Raw genomic sequence first — 12,080 nt, 5'->3', positions numbered from 1 at the left:
TTACACACAAGAGCCTTCTCTAATATGGCAACAATGTGGAGGGATCCATGATAAAAAAATCTACTTCTTCACAACTTCAATGAGAAGAAATCTCATTGAATTTATTTTTTGTAAGGACGTTCATAAATATATATATATATATATTTATTTATTTATTTATTTATTAATTTATTATTATTTTTTTAAAATTACTCCTAAAGACAAAGCTAATGACAATGATTGTTCTTGGATCATGCGGGAGTATACAATTGATCCTACTTTCATACCAAAAGTGTTCGTGTATGATTTCTATGTACTCTGCGCGATTCGAAGAAGGATGCTAAAAAACGAAAAAAATGCAGTCTCGACGAGAATACAAAAATCATTTGCCTCAAACTGCCCAACAACAACCACCACTACAATGCACACATATATGATCAAAATTCCGAACTACAAGAAATCACTCAATGTTACGTATCATTTCTTATCGACAAAAGTCGTATATTTTTATTTTATAATTGACTTTAAAAAATAATTTAATTTTGCTGGTATGAATTTATTGTTGGTAAGGATGTTCATATATATATATATATTAAATTTTGCACAGTCCAGTCCACATGCACAAATATTGGAATCACATGATGTTTTCAGGTTAGTTTGAAAAAAAATTAAATTCAAGCCACTCCCGTTCGGCTACGTCTTCGCTCCTACCGATGAAGAATTATTAACCATCTTTTCCATAACATTGTTGGAAAAACCATTCCACCAATTGCGCTCCCTGTGATCGATCTTTACACACAAGAGCCTTCACTAATATGGCAACAATGTGGAGGGATCGATGATAAAGAAATCTACTTCTTCACAACTTCAATGAGAAGAAATCTCATTGAATTTATTTTTTTGTAAGGACGTTCATAAATATATATATATTTATTTATTTATTATTATTTTTTTAAAATTACTCCTAAAGACAAAGCTAATGACAATGATTGTTCTTGGATCATGCGGGAGTACACAATTGATCCTACTTTCATACCAAAAGTGTTCGTGTATGATTTCTATGTACTCCGCGCGATTCGAAGAAGGATGTTAAAAAACGAAAAAAATGCAGTCTCGACAAGAATACAAAAATCATTTGCCTCAAACTGCCCAACAACAACCACCACTACAATGCACACATATATGATCAAAATTCCGAACTACAAGAAATCACTCAATGTTACGTATCATTTCTTATCGACAAAAGTCGTATATTTTTATTTTATAATTGACTTTAAAAAATAATTTAATTTTGCTGGTATGAATTTATTGTTGGTAAGGATGTTCATATATATATATATTAAATTTTGCACAGTCCAATCCACATGCACAAATATTGGAATCACATGATCAATTTTCAAATGATGATATGATGTTTTCAGGTTAGTTTGAAAAAGAATTAAATTCAAGCCACTCCCGTTCGGCTACATCTTCGCTCCTACCGATGAAGAATTATTAACCTATTATCTTTTCCATAAGATTGTTGGAGAAACCGTTCCACCAATTGCGCTCCCTGTGATCGATCTTTACACACAAGAGCCTTCTCTAATATGGCAACAATGTGGAGGGATCGATGATAAAGAAATCTACTTCTTCACAACTTCAATGAGAAGAAATCTCGTGTCATTAGAAAAGTTGGTTCTAATAGTGCCACTTGGAGCGGTGAAAACAAAGGTTAACGAGTATTTTCTTCGGTTAATAATGTTCTAATTGGTACTATCAAACGGTTTCATTACGATACTCCTAAAGACAAAGCTAATGACAATGATTGTTCTTGGATCATGTGGGAGTACACAATTGATCCTACTTTCATACCAAAAGTGTTCGTGTATGATTTCTATGTACTCTGCGCAATTCAAAGAAGGATGTTAAAAAACGAAAAAAATGCAGTCTCGACAAGAATACAAAAATCATTTGCCTCAAACTGCCCAACAACAACCACCACTACACACATATATGATCAAAATTCCGAACTACAAAAAATCACTCAATGTTACATATCATTTCTTAGAGACAAAAAGCCATATATTTTTATTTTATAATTAACTTCAAAAAAATAATTTAATTTTGTTGGTATGAATTTATTTCTTTTTTTAACTATGTTCATAAATATATATATATATATATATATATATATATATATAATTTTGCACAGTCCAGTCTAGTCCGCATGCACAAATATTGGAATCACATCATCAATTTTTAAAGAATGATATGATGTTTGCAGATTAGTTTGAAAAAGAATTAAATTTAAGCCGCTCTCGATCGGCTACGTCTTTGCTCCTATCGATGAAGAATTATTGAGCTATTTTCTTTTCCACAAAATTGTTGGAGAAACCGTTCCACGAACTGCGCTTCCTATGATTGATTTTCACACAAGAGCCATCTCTAATATAGCAACAATGTTGAGGAATCGATAATAAAGAAATCCACCTCTTCACAACTTCAATGAGAAGAAATCTCGTGTCATTAGTTGGCTCTAATGGTGCCACTTGGAGCGGTGAAAACAAAGGTCAACGAATATTTTCTTTGGTTAATAATGTTCTAATTGGTACTATCAAACAGTTTCATTACGAGACTCTTAAAGACAAAGCTAATCATAATGATTGTTCTTGGATCATGCGAGAGTACACAATTAATCATACTCTCGTATCTAAAGAATTCATGGATGATTCCTATGTACTCTCTACTCTGCGTAATTCAAAGAAAGAGGTTAAAAAACGTAAAAAAAATGCGACAAGAATACAAAAATTATTTGTCTCAAACTGCCCAACAACAACAACAACTACAACAATGCATACATACATATATGATCAAAATTCTGAACTACTAGAAATCACTCCCAACATAAATGTTAAGTATCATTTTTTATGGGGTAGTATATTTTTATTTTATGATTTGACTTTAAAAAATAATTTAATTTTGTTTGTATGAATTTATTTATTTTTTAACCATGTTCAGTTTTTTTGTTTAATTTTGGGCCAGTACAGTTCACATGCACAAATATTGGAATCACATCATCAATTTTCAAATGATGATATGATGTTTGCAAGTTAGTTTGAAAAAGAATTAAAGTCAAGCCACTCCCGTTCCGCTGCGTCCTCGCTCCTATTGATGAAGAATTATTGACCTATTATCTTTTCCACAAGATTGTTGGAGAAACCGGTCCACCAATTGCGCTCCCTGTGATCGATCTTTACACACAAGAGCCTTCTCTAATATGACAACAATGTGGAGGGTTCGATGATAAGGAAATCTACTTCTTCACAACTTCAATCAGAAGAAATCTCATGTCAGTAGAAAAGTTGGCTCTAATGGTGCCACTTGGAGCGGTGAAAACAAAGGTCAAGAGTATTTTCTTCAGTTTGTAATGTTCTAAATTGTACTATCAAACGGTTTCATTATGAGACTCCTAAAGACAAAGCTATTGACAATGGTTGTTCTTGGATCATGCGGGAGTACCTAATTGATCCTACTTTCATATCAGAAGTGTTTGTGTATGATTCCTATACACTCTGCGCGATTCGAAGAACGATGTTAAAAAACATAAAAAAATGCAGTCTCGAGAATACAAAAATCATTTGCCTCAAACTTCCCTGTAATAGCCCAAAATAATAATAATAATAATAATAATAACCATAATAAGAATAATAATAATAATAATAAATAAACAAATAAAAATAATTATAAAAAAAATATACGTCACAATAATAAAAATAATAATAATTCATAATTAAATAACTAAAAATGATTACTTAAAAATAAAAATAAAATTTATCCACCCCTCTCCACTCACCTCGGTCAAAAGCATCCTCTTTCCTCATCCCCACCATATCCTCACAGTTCATCAAAAAAATTAACAGAAAAAAATGTCAGTGGAAAAAAAAGTAAAATGGTGTTTCAAGGATGCTCTACTTGAGAGATATTATTACGGTAAAATCCTATCTAAGATTTTTTTTTTTTTTTTTCTTTAGAGTTATGGTTATAACAAATCAATTTAAGATCCAATCTTCTTTCATATTTTACTAGATCATATAATAATCAGATCACATATTCAATTAATTAGATTTTTTTTTGTTAGCATTGTAAGTTATAGAAATAAAGTTAGAATCAATAAAATTAAAATTTGAGTTGTCAGATTCATACATCGGTGAATCAATAAAATTAAAATTTGAGTTGTCAGATTCATACATGGGTAAGATAGTAGCCAAACAATCGATTAAAAATTGGCCAACCATGTTTACAGAAGAAAATAAATATAAAATTAGAGGAATATCTTATTTACAGAATGAAAAATATTTACGAAAATCTATTTATAAAAGAAAATAATTACAAACAGGGACAAGGGAAGATATGTTGAACAGAATTTAAAAATAAAACAGCAAATATGTGAGGGCATGAAACTCCATTCAATTTTGTGTAACAGGAAATATCACAATTTTAACATGTAAATTAGAGAAATAATTTTATAGAGTTCAAACTTGAAACTAATGTCATGGGCTCACATACGTTGACTTGGATTTCAAAGGACGGAATCGAACTTTCATTAAGGATATATACGTGACAACGACTTAAGCTAACCAGGTAAGTGGCTCACCCGTCGTAGGTTACGCGTTAATTGTTGTATGTTGGCATGTGCCCATGGATTTACACGTGTCATTGAATTGTATGTCAATTTAATGTGCTTAAGTATGAACTCATGTGAACGTGAATGTATTCTATGTATGCTGCTTTGTTTGATGTGATATGATATGCATGTGACAATATGTGATTCCTGAATGATTATGGCATGATTGTACGGAATATTTGAATGTAAACAGAATGAATTGTATGACATGAAATACGGTAAACTGCATGGAAACATAACCCCGATAGGAATATGTATGATACGTAAAGAAATAAAAATGAGAATGACATGTAAGTATGAAACGTGACAAGGGGTTATGTTCATTAATGTTAAATGTAGGACTATTGGGGACCTCATGCATATTGTGTGTTCATGCATATGGGGGATACCCCTATCCCATCACGAGGGTACGGACGCGTACATTCAATGGCAGGACAACGATCGTTATGCTTTGCATAGCGCTGCCGTGACGGTTACTAGTTTTAACCGATCCCGGCATAAAGGGCTCCTAGAGTATGCCCACCAAATAAGGAAAGTGGCCAAGCGGTGTGCGAACTAGCTAATGAGCCCATACTCGCACGTATGGGCTGTGTCTAGAGTATATGGTACACGTCCACGATTACCCGTTAGGACAGTACCGTAGGAAAAACGAAACGAAACGAAACGATAGGCCCCATCACTTCATTGCGTGTGATTGTTGCATAACCTCGATAGGGGGTCACTTACTGAGTATTCTAGAAATACTCAAGCCTCGTGCTACTTTACTTTTTCAGATAAGGGCAAGGCACCCATGTGACATCGACGGCGATATCCTACACTCCGGGACCGTGGCACATGCATAGGGTAGTTGTTTTTTTTTTTTTTTTTTCTTTTTCCATTTCATAGTCTAGGTTGAATTCGGTATGCAACATTAGTATAGGTTAGTATAAGTTGAATTGTATTTGCATAATAAACCATAGGGTAGTATAAGACATTCATTTCGGTTTTGTTCCTTTTCCTTTATTTCAATAATGTTCTTTTCCTTTCTTTTCCTTGTAATCATTTTCTCTCTCACGAGGTAATAAAAGGCGAGTGTAAGTCGCATTTATGAACATGACCCATCACACATATATGATCAAAATTTCGAACTACAAGAAATCACTCAATGTTACGTATCATTTCTTATCAACAAAAGTCGTATATTTTTATTTTATAATTGATTTTAAAAAATAATTTAATTTTGTTGGTATGATTTTTTTTTTTTTAACAATGTTCATATATATATATATATATTTAATTTTGTATAGTCCTGTCTAATCCACACTGTCTAATCCACATGCACAAATATTGGAATCACATCATCAATTTTCAAATGATGATATGATGTTTGCAAGTTAGTTTGAAAAAGAATTAAATTCAAGTCATTCCCGTTTGGCTACGTTTTCGCTCCTACTAACGAAGAATTATTGAGCTATTATCTTTTCTACAAGATTGTTGGAGAAACCGCTCCACCAATTGCGTTTTCTGTGATCGATTTTTACACACAAGAGCCTTCTCTAATATGACAACAATGTGGAGGGATCGATGACAAAGAAATCTACTTTACCAACTTCAATAACAAGAAATCTGTTGTTATTAGTAAAAGTTGTCTCTAATGGTGCCACTTGGAAAGGTGAAAACAAAGGTCAACGAGTATTTTCTTCTAACGTTCTAATTGGTAGCATCAAACGGTTTCATTACGAGACTCTAAAGACAAAGTTAATGACAATGATTGTTCTTGAATCATGCGGGAGTACACAATTGATCATAGTTTCATACCTAAAGAATTCATGCATGATTCCTACGTACTCTGCGTGATTCGAAGAAGGATGTTAAAAAACGTAAAAAAATGCAGTATCGACAACAATACAAAAATCATTTGTCTTAAACTGCCCAACAACAACAACCACCACAACAAAGCATACATGCATATATGATCAAAATTCAAAACTACAACAAATCACTCCCCACATGAATGTTAAGTATCATTTGTTATGGGTAGTATATTTTTATTTTATAATTGACTTTAAAAAATAATTTAATCGTGTTGGTATGAATTTATTTATTTTTTAACCATGTTCATAAATATTGTTTTTTTTTTTTTAATTTTGGACAGTCCCGTCCACATGCATAAATATTGGAATGGCATCATCAATTTTCAAAGGATGATACCATGTTTGGAAGTTAGTTTGAAAAAGAATTAAATTCAAGCCACTCCTATTCGGTTGCGTCCTCGCTCCTGCTGACGAAGAATTATTGAGCTATTATCTTTTCGACAAGATTGTTGGAGAAACCGTTCCACCAATTTCGCTTCCTGTGATCGATCTTTACACACAAGAGTCTTCTTTAATATGTCAACAATGTGGAGGGATCGATAACAAAGAAATCTACTTCTTCGCCAACTTCAATAAGAAGAAATCTGGTGTTATTAGAAAAGTTGTCTCTAATGGTGCCACTTGGACCGGTGAAAACAAAGGTCAACAAGTATTTTCTTCTATTAGTAATGTCTTAAGTGGTAGCATCAAACGGTTTCAGTACGAGACTACTAAAGACAAAGCTAATGACAATGATTGTTCTTGAATCATGCGCTAGAACACAATTGATCATACTTTCAGACCTAAATAATTCATGCATGATTCCTATGTACTCTGCGTGATTCGAAGGAAGATGTTAAAAAACGTAAAAAAATGCAGTCTCGATAAGAATACAAAAATCATTTGCCTCAAATTGCCCAACAACAACAACCACTACAACAATGCATACATACATATATGATCAAAATTCTGAACTACAACAAATCACTCCGAAAATGAATGTTAAGTATCATTTCTTATCAAATGGTATATTTTTATTTTATAGTTGGCTTTAAAAAATAATTTAATTGTGTTTGTATGAATTTATTTATTTTTTAACCATGTTCATAAATATTGTTTTTTTTTTTTTTTTTGCACAGTCCAGTCCAGTCCACATGCATAAATATTGGAATCACATCATCAATTTTCAAAGGATGATAGGATGTTTGCAAATTAGTTTGAAAAAGAATTAAATTCAATTGCCAAGTTAGTTTGAAAAAGAATTAAATTCAAGCCACTCCAGTTCGGCTGCGTCCTCGCTCCTATAACGAAGAATTATTGAGCTATTGTCTTCCACAAGATTGTTGGAAAAACCGTTCCACCAATTGCGCTTGTTATGATCGGTCTTAACACACAAGAGCCTTCTCTAATATGGCAACAATGTAGAGGGATCGATGACTGTAACTACCCTAAATTTCCACATATCTAGAGTCGTCACTGTAACGACCCAAAATTTTCTACTTAATTTAAGGTCGCTACAGTATACGTACCATAAACATTGAATACGGAAGACTTCATTTAAAATTCCATAAAACATAACCTTTATCTTAAACCACAGTCATGGACTTACGTGTTTCGAAAACATCTTTAAAACGACACAACAAAAGACTAAATAAAATGAATAAAAGTTTAAGTTAAAAACATCCTAGTCTAGCCTAAGTCTAAGAAAACAAATACCACTACCCTATGCATGTGCCATGATCTCGAGTTGCGATGCCGTCGTCAGTCGTACAGGAATGCCTTGCCTTAACCTGAAAAATGTAGTAGCACATGGCTTGAGTATTTAAAGAAATACTCAGTAAGTGACCCCTATCAGGTTTATGCAACAATCACATGCAATGAATGATGGGACCTATCTTTCGTTTCGTTTCGTTTCGTTTCGTTTTCCCTACGGTGTAATCCTAACAGGTAATCGTGGACGTGTACCATATACTTTACAAGCAGCTCATACGTGCGAGTATGGGCTCACCAGCTAGTTCGCACACTGCTGGGCCACTATCCCTAGCCGGTGGGCATGCTCTGGGAGCCCTTATACCGGGACCCGTTAAAACTAGAACCATCACGGCAGCGCTATGCAGGGCATAACGATCGTTGTCCTGCCATTGGATGTACGCGTTCGTACCCTCATGATAGGATAGGGGTATCCCCTAAATGCATGAACACACAATATGCATGAGGTCCCACTAGTCCTACAGTTATCATTAATGAACATAACCCCGTGTCACGTTTTCATGCTTACATGTCATTCTCATTTCGTTACATATCATACATATTCCTAGTGGGGTTATGTTTCATGCAATTTACCGTATTTCATGCATTTTAATAGACTTTTGGTATATTTTTATTTTATAGTTGGCTTTAAAAAATAATTTAATTGTGTTTGTATGAATTTATTTAGTTTTTAACCATGTTCATAAATATTGTTTTTTTTTTTTATTTTGCACAGTCCACATCACAAATATTGGAATCACATCATCAATTTTCAAATGATGATATGATGTTTGCAAGTTAGTTTGAAAAAGAATTAAATTCAACCCACTCCCATTCGATTGCGTCCTCGCTCCTACTGACGAAGAATTATTGAGCTATTATCTTTTCCACAAGATTGTTGGAGAAACCGTTCCACCCATTGCGCTTCCTGTGATCGATCTTTACGCACAAGAGCCTTCTCCAATATGGCAACAATGTGGAGGGATCGATGACAAAGAAATTACTTATTCACAACTTCAATATTAAAAAATCTAGTGTTATTAGAAAAGTTGGCTCTAATGGTACCACTCGTACCGTGAAAACAAATGTCAATGAGTATTTTCTTCGGTTAATAATATTCTAATTGGTAGCATCAAACGGTTTCATTACGAGACTCCTAAAGACAAAGCTAATGACAATGATGGTTCTTGGACCATGTGGGAGTACACAATTGATCCTACTTTCATACCAAAAGTGTTCCGTGTATGATTTTTACATACTCTCGTCATTCGAATAAAAAATGCAGTCTCGACAAGAATATAAAAATCCCTCAAATTGCCCAACAACTACAACAACCCAAACAAACATGTATGATCAAAATCTCGGAATTTGATCACTCGAGCATGTTAGTATATTTTATTTTATAATTTCCTCTAAAAAAATAATTTAATTTTGTTTGTATGAATTTTTTTTTTTTTTTTTAATTTTGCACCGTCCACCTCCACAAATATTTGAACACATCATCAATTGACAAATCATGATATGATGTTTGCAAGTGAGTTCGAGAAGGAATTGAATTTAAGTCATGATCATGAATAGTTTTTATTTTGATCGATAATAAAAAAAAAAAATATATATATATATATATATATATATATATATATATATATTTTTTTTTTAATTTTGGACAGCCCACCTACCTAAATAATGGAATCATATCATCAACATTCCGATGATGATATAAGGTTCGAGAATGAGATGCAGAACTTGAAAAAGATTAGTCAAACCCTTTTTATTTTGATTGAAAAACAAAAAAATACAGTTTTTTTTTTAACCGTTCACTTGCACAAATAATAAATCATTTGAACAAAAAAGATTCCAATTATGACCCGGTAGGGACATTTTTATTTTAATTGATAACAAAAAAAAGAATATATTTTTCTTTTAAAAAATATATTTTTCTTTAATTTTAATTTTAGTTTACCCCTCAAATAATGGAATTACATATTGAAACGATGATATATTCTTTGCGAAAGAGATCAAAAGTGAATTTCAAAATTTGAACGTTCCATTAAACATATAACAAAATTCAGAGTTATAATCCTGAATTACTAGGTACGTGTTTCCAATCTCTTCGTAGATATAGTATTTATAGACATTTTAATTCATCATCATATTCATTTATCTATTTATTTATTATTTTTATAAATTCATTATTTTGCAGATGTGATCAGGTTTTTTTGGTAGATACATTCTCTCTTTTTGCATATTTGTTTTCTTTTTTTCTTTTTATTCAGATAGAGTGTAAAGAATTTTTAGCATATTATATATTATTATTTGATAATTTTTGTTCTCCTCCCCAACACATGTACGTGAGATATCATAATCCACCCTTTTTCAGGGTCCAGCGTCTTCGATGACAGTTGTTCCTTTCTCCAATCAATGTGGGACCTCACCAAATCCACCCGTTTCGGGTCTAATGTCCTTATTGACACATCGCCTCGTGTCTACCCCTTCAGGGAACACCCTCCTCACTAACACATCGCCCGATGTCTGGCTCTGATACCATTTGTAACGGCCCAAGCCCACCGCTAGCAGATATTATCGTCTTTGGGCTTTCCGTTTCGGGCTTCCCCTCAAGACTTTAAAACGCGTCTACCAAATAAAGATTTTCATACCCTTATAAAGGATGTTTAGTTCTCCTCACCAACCGATGTAGACAGACTTTTACGTTTATTTTGTGAACTAAAATTTTTTATTTCCATGAATGGATCATGAGTAGGCAAACTACCCTTTTTTTTTTTCTTTCTAAAAGGCACATTATCACTATGAAAACTAAAAAGAACGTTATCATTCTTAATCACTCACTTATTATTCACTCTATTAAGAAAGAAGAGAATTTTGATGAGAAAGTTTTGTGATTCTTAGGAAGATTGTTCTTGATTGTAGCAATCAATCTTTAGGTTAAAGTTGATTTCTCACTTTTTCTTTTGTTTAGAGATAAAAAAGAGAAAAAGGAAAAGGAAATAAAGTAACGTTCAACTTTATTAACATTATCCTTAAATGTAAATTTAAATTGTGTGATACCCGAGTAAACGAGAAGTACATGAATGAACTGAGACCATATTCATATTAGAGTTATTGGATTGTTATAATGGTACCATACTCGTACATCTCCCAGTAAGACGTGGTTTTGGGACAAACGAAGACGGAAACTGATGGGCATGTGACACCGGAGTAAAAGAAGGGGTACATGATGAACTGAGACCATATCTAAGTTATAATGATTGTGTCGTGACAAATTGCATACTTGATATTGTAATTAGATAGGAAGTCTTCCCTACCACGATCCCTACTACTCACGGAGCTGACCATATCTGAATTGGGTCAGATTCTCTACCTCCATATTTATTATAATATCTAAAGAAAATAAACTTTTTTATATTGGTCACATAAATAACATTACGATGACACGTCTTTATAAACAATATTTATTAACGTGATTAAAGATTCGTATCGACTTTTAAATCTCATTTATATTCTCGGTTTACCTCGATTTTGTTAGAAATCACGACTCTCCACAATGATATGATATTGTCCACTTTGAGCATAAGCTCTCGGGCTTCCCCAAAAGGTCTCATACCAATAGAAATAGTATTCCTCACTTATAAACCTATGATCTTCCACTAAATTAACCAAGGTGGGACTCACTCCCAATAATCCTCAACAATCCTCCCCTCGAACAAAGTACACTATAAACCTCCCCTGACGCTTATGGAGCTCTCAAATAGCCTCCCTTTAATCGATGCTCAATTCCTTTCTCTGGAGCCCTCGAACAAAGTACACCATTTGTTCGACACTTTAGTCACTTTATT

The sequence above is a fragment of the Cucurbita pepo genome, chromosome 4, assembly GCF_057944985.1.
Source record: "Cucurbita pepo subsp. pepo isolate OVF chromosome 4, ASM5794498v1, whole genome shotgun sequence".
NCBI classification, from domain to species: Eukaryota; Viridiplantae; Streptophyta; class Magnoliopsida; order Cucurbitales; family Cucurbitaceae; genus Cucurbita; species Cucurbita pepo.
Note: the sequence above shows the minus strand (reverse complement) of the source record.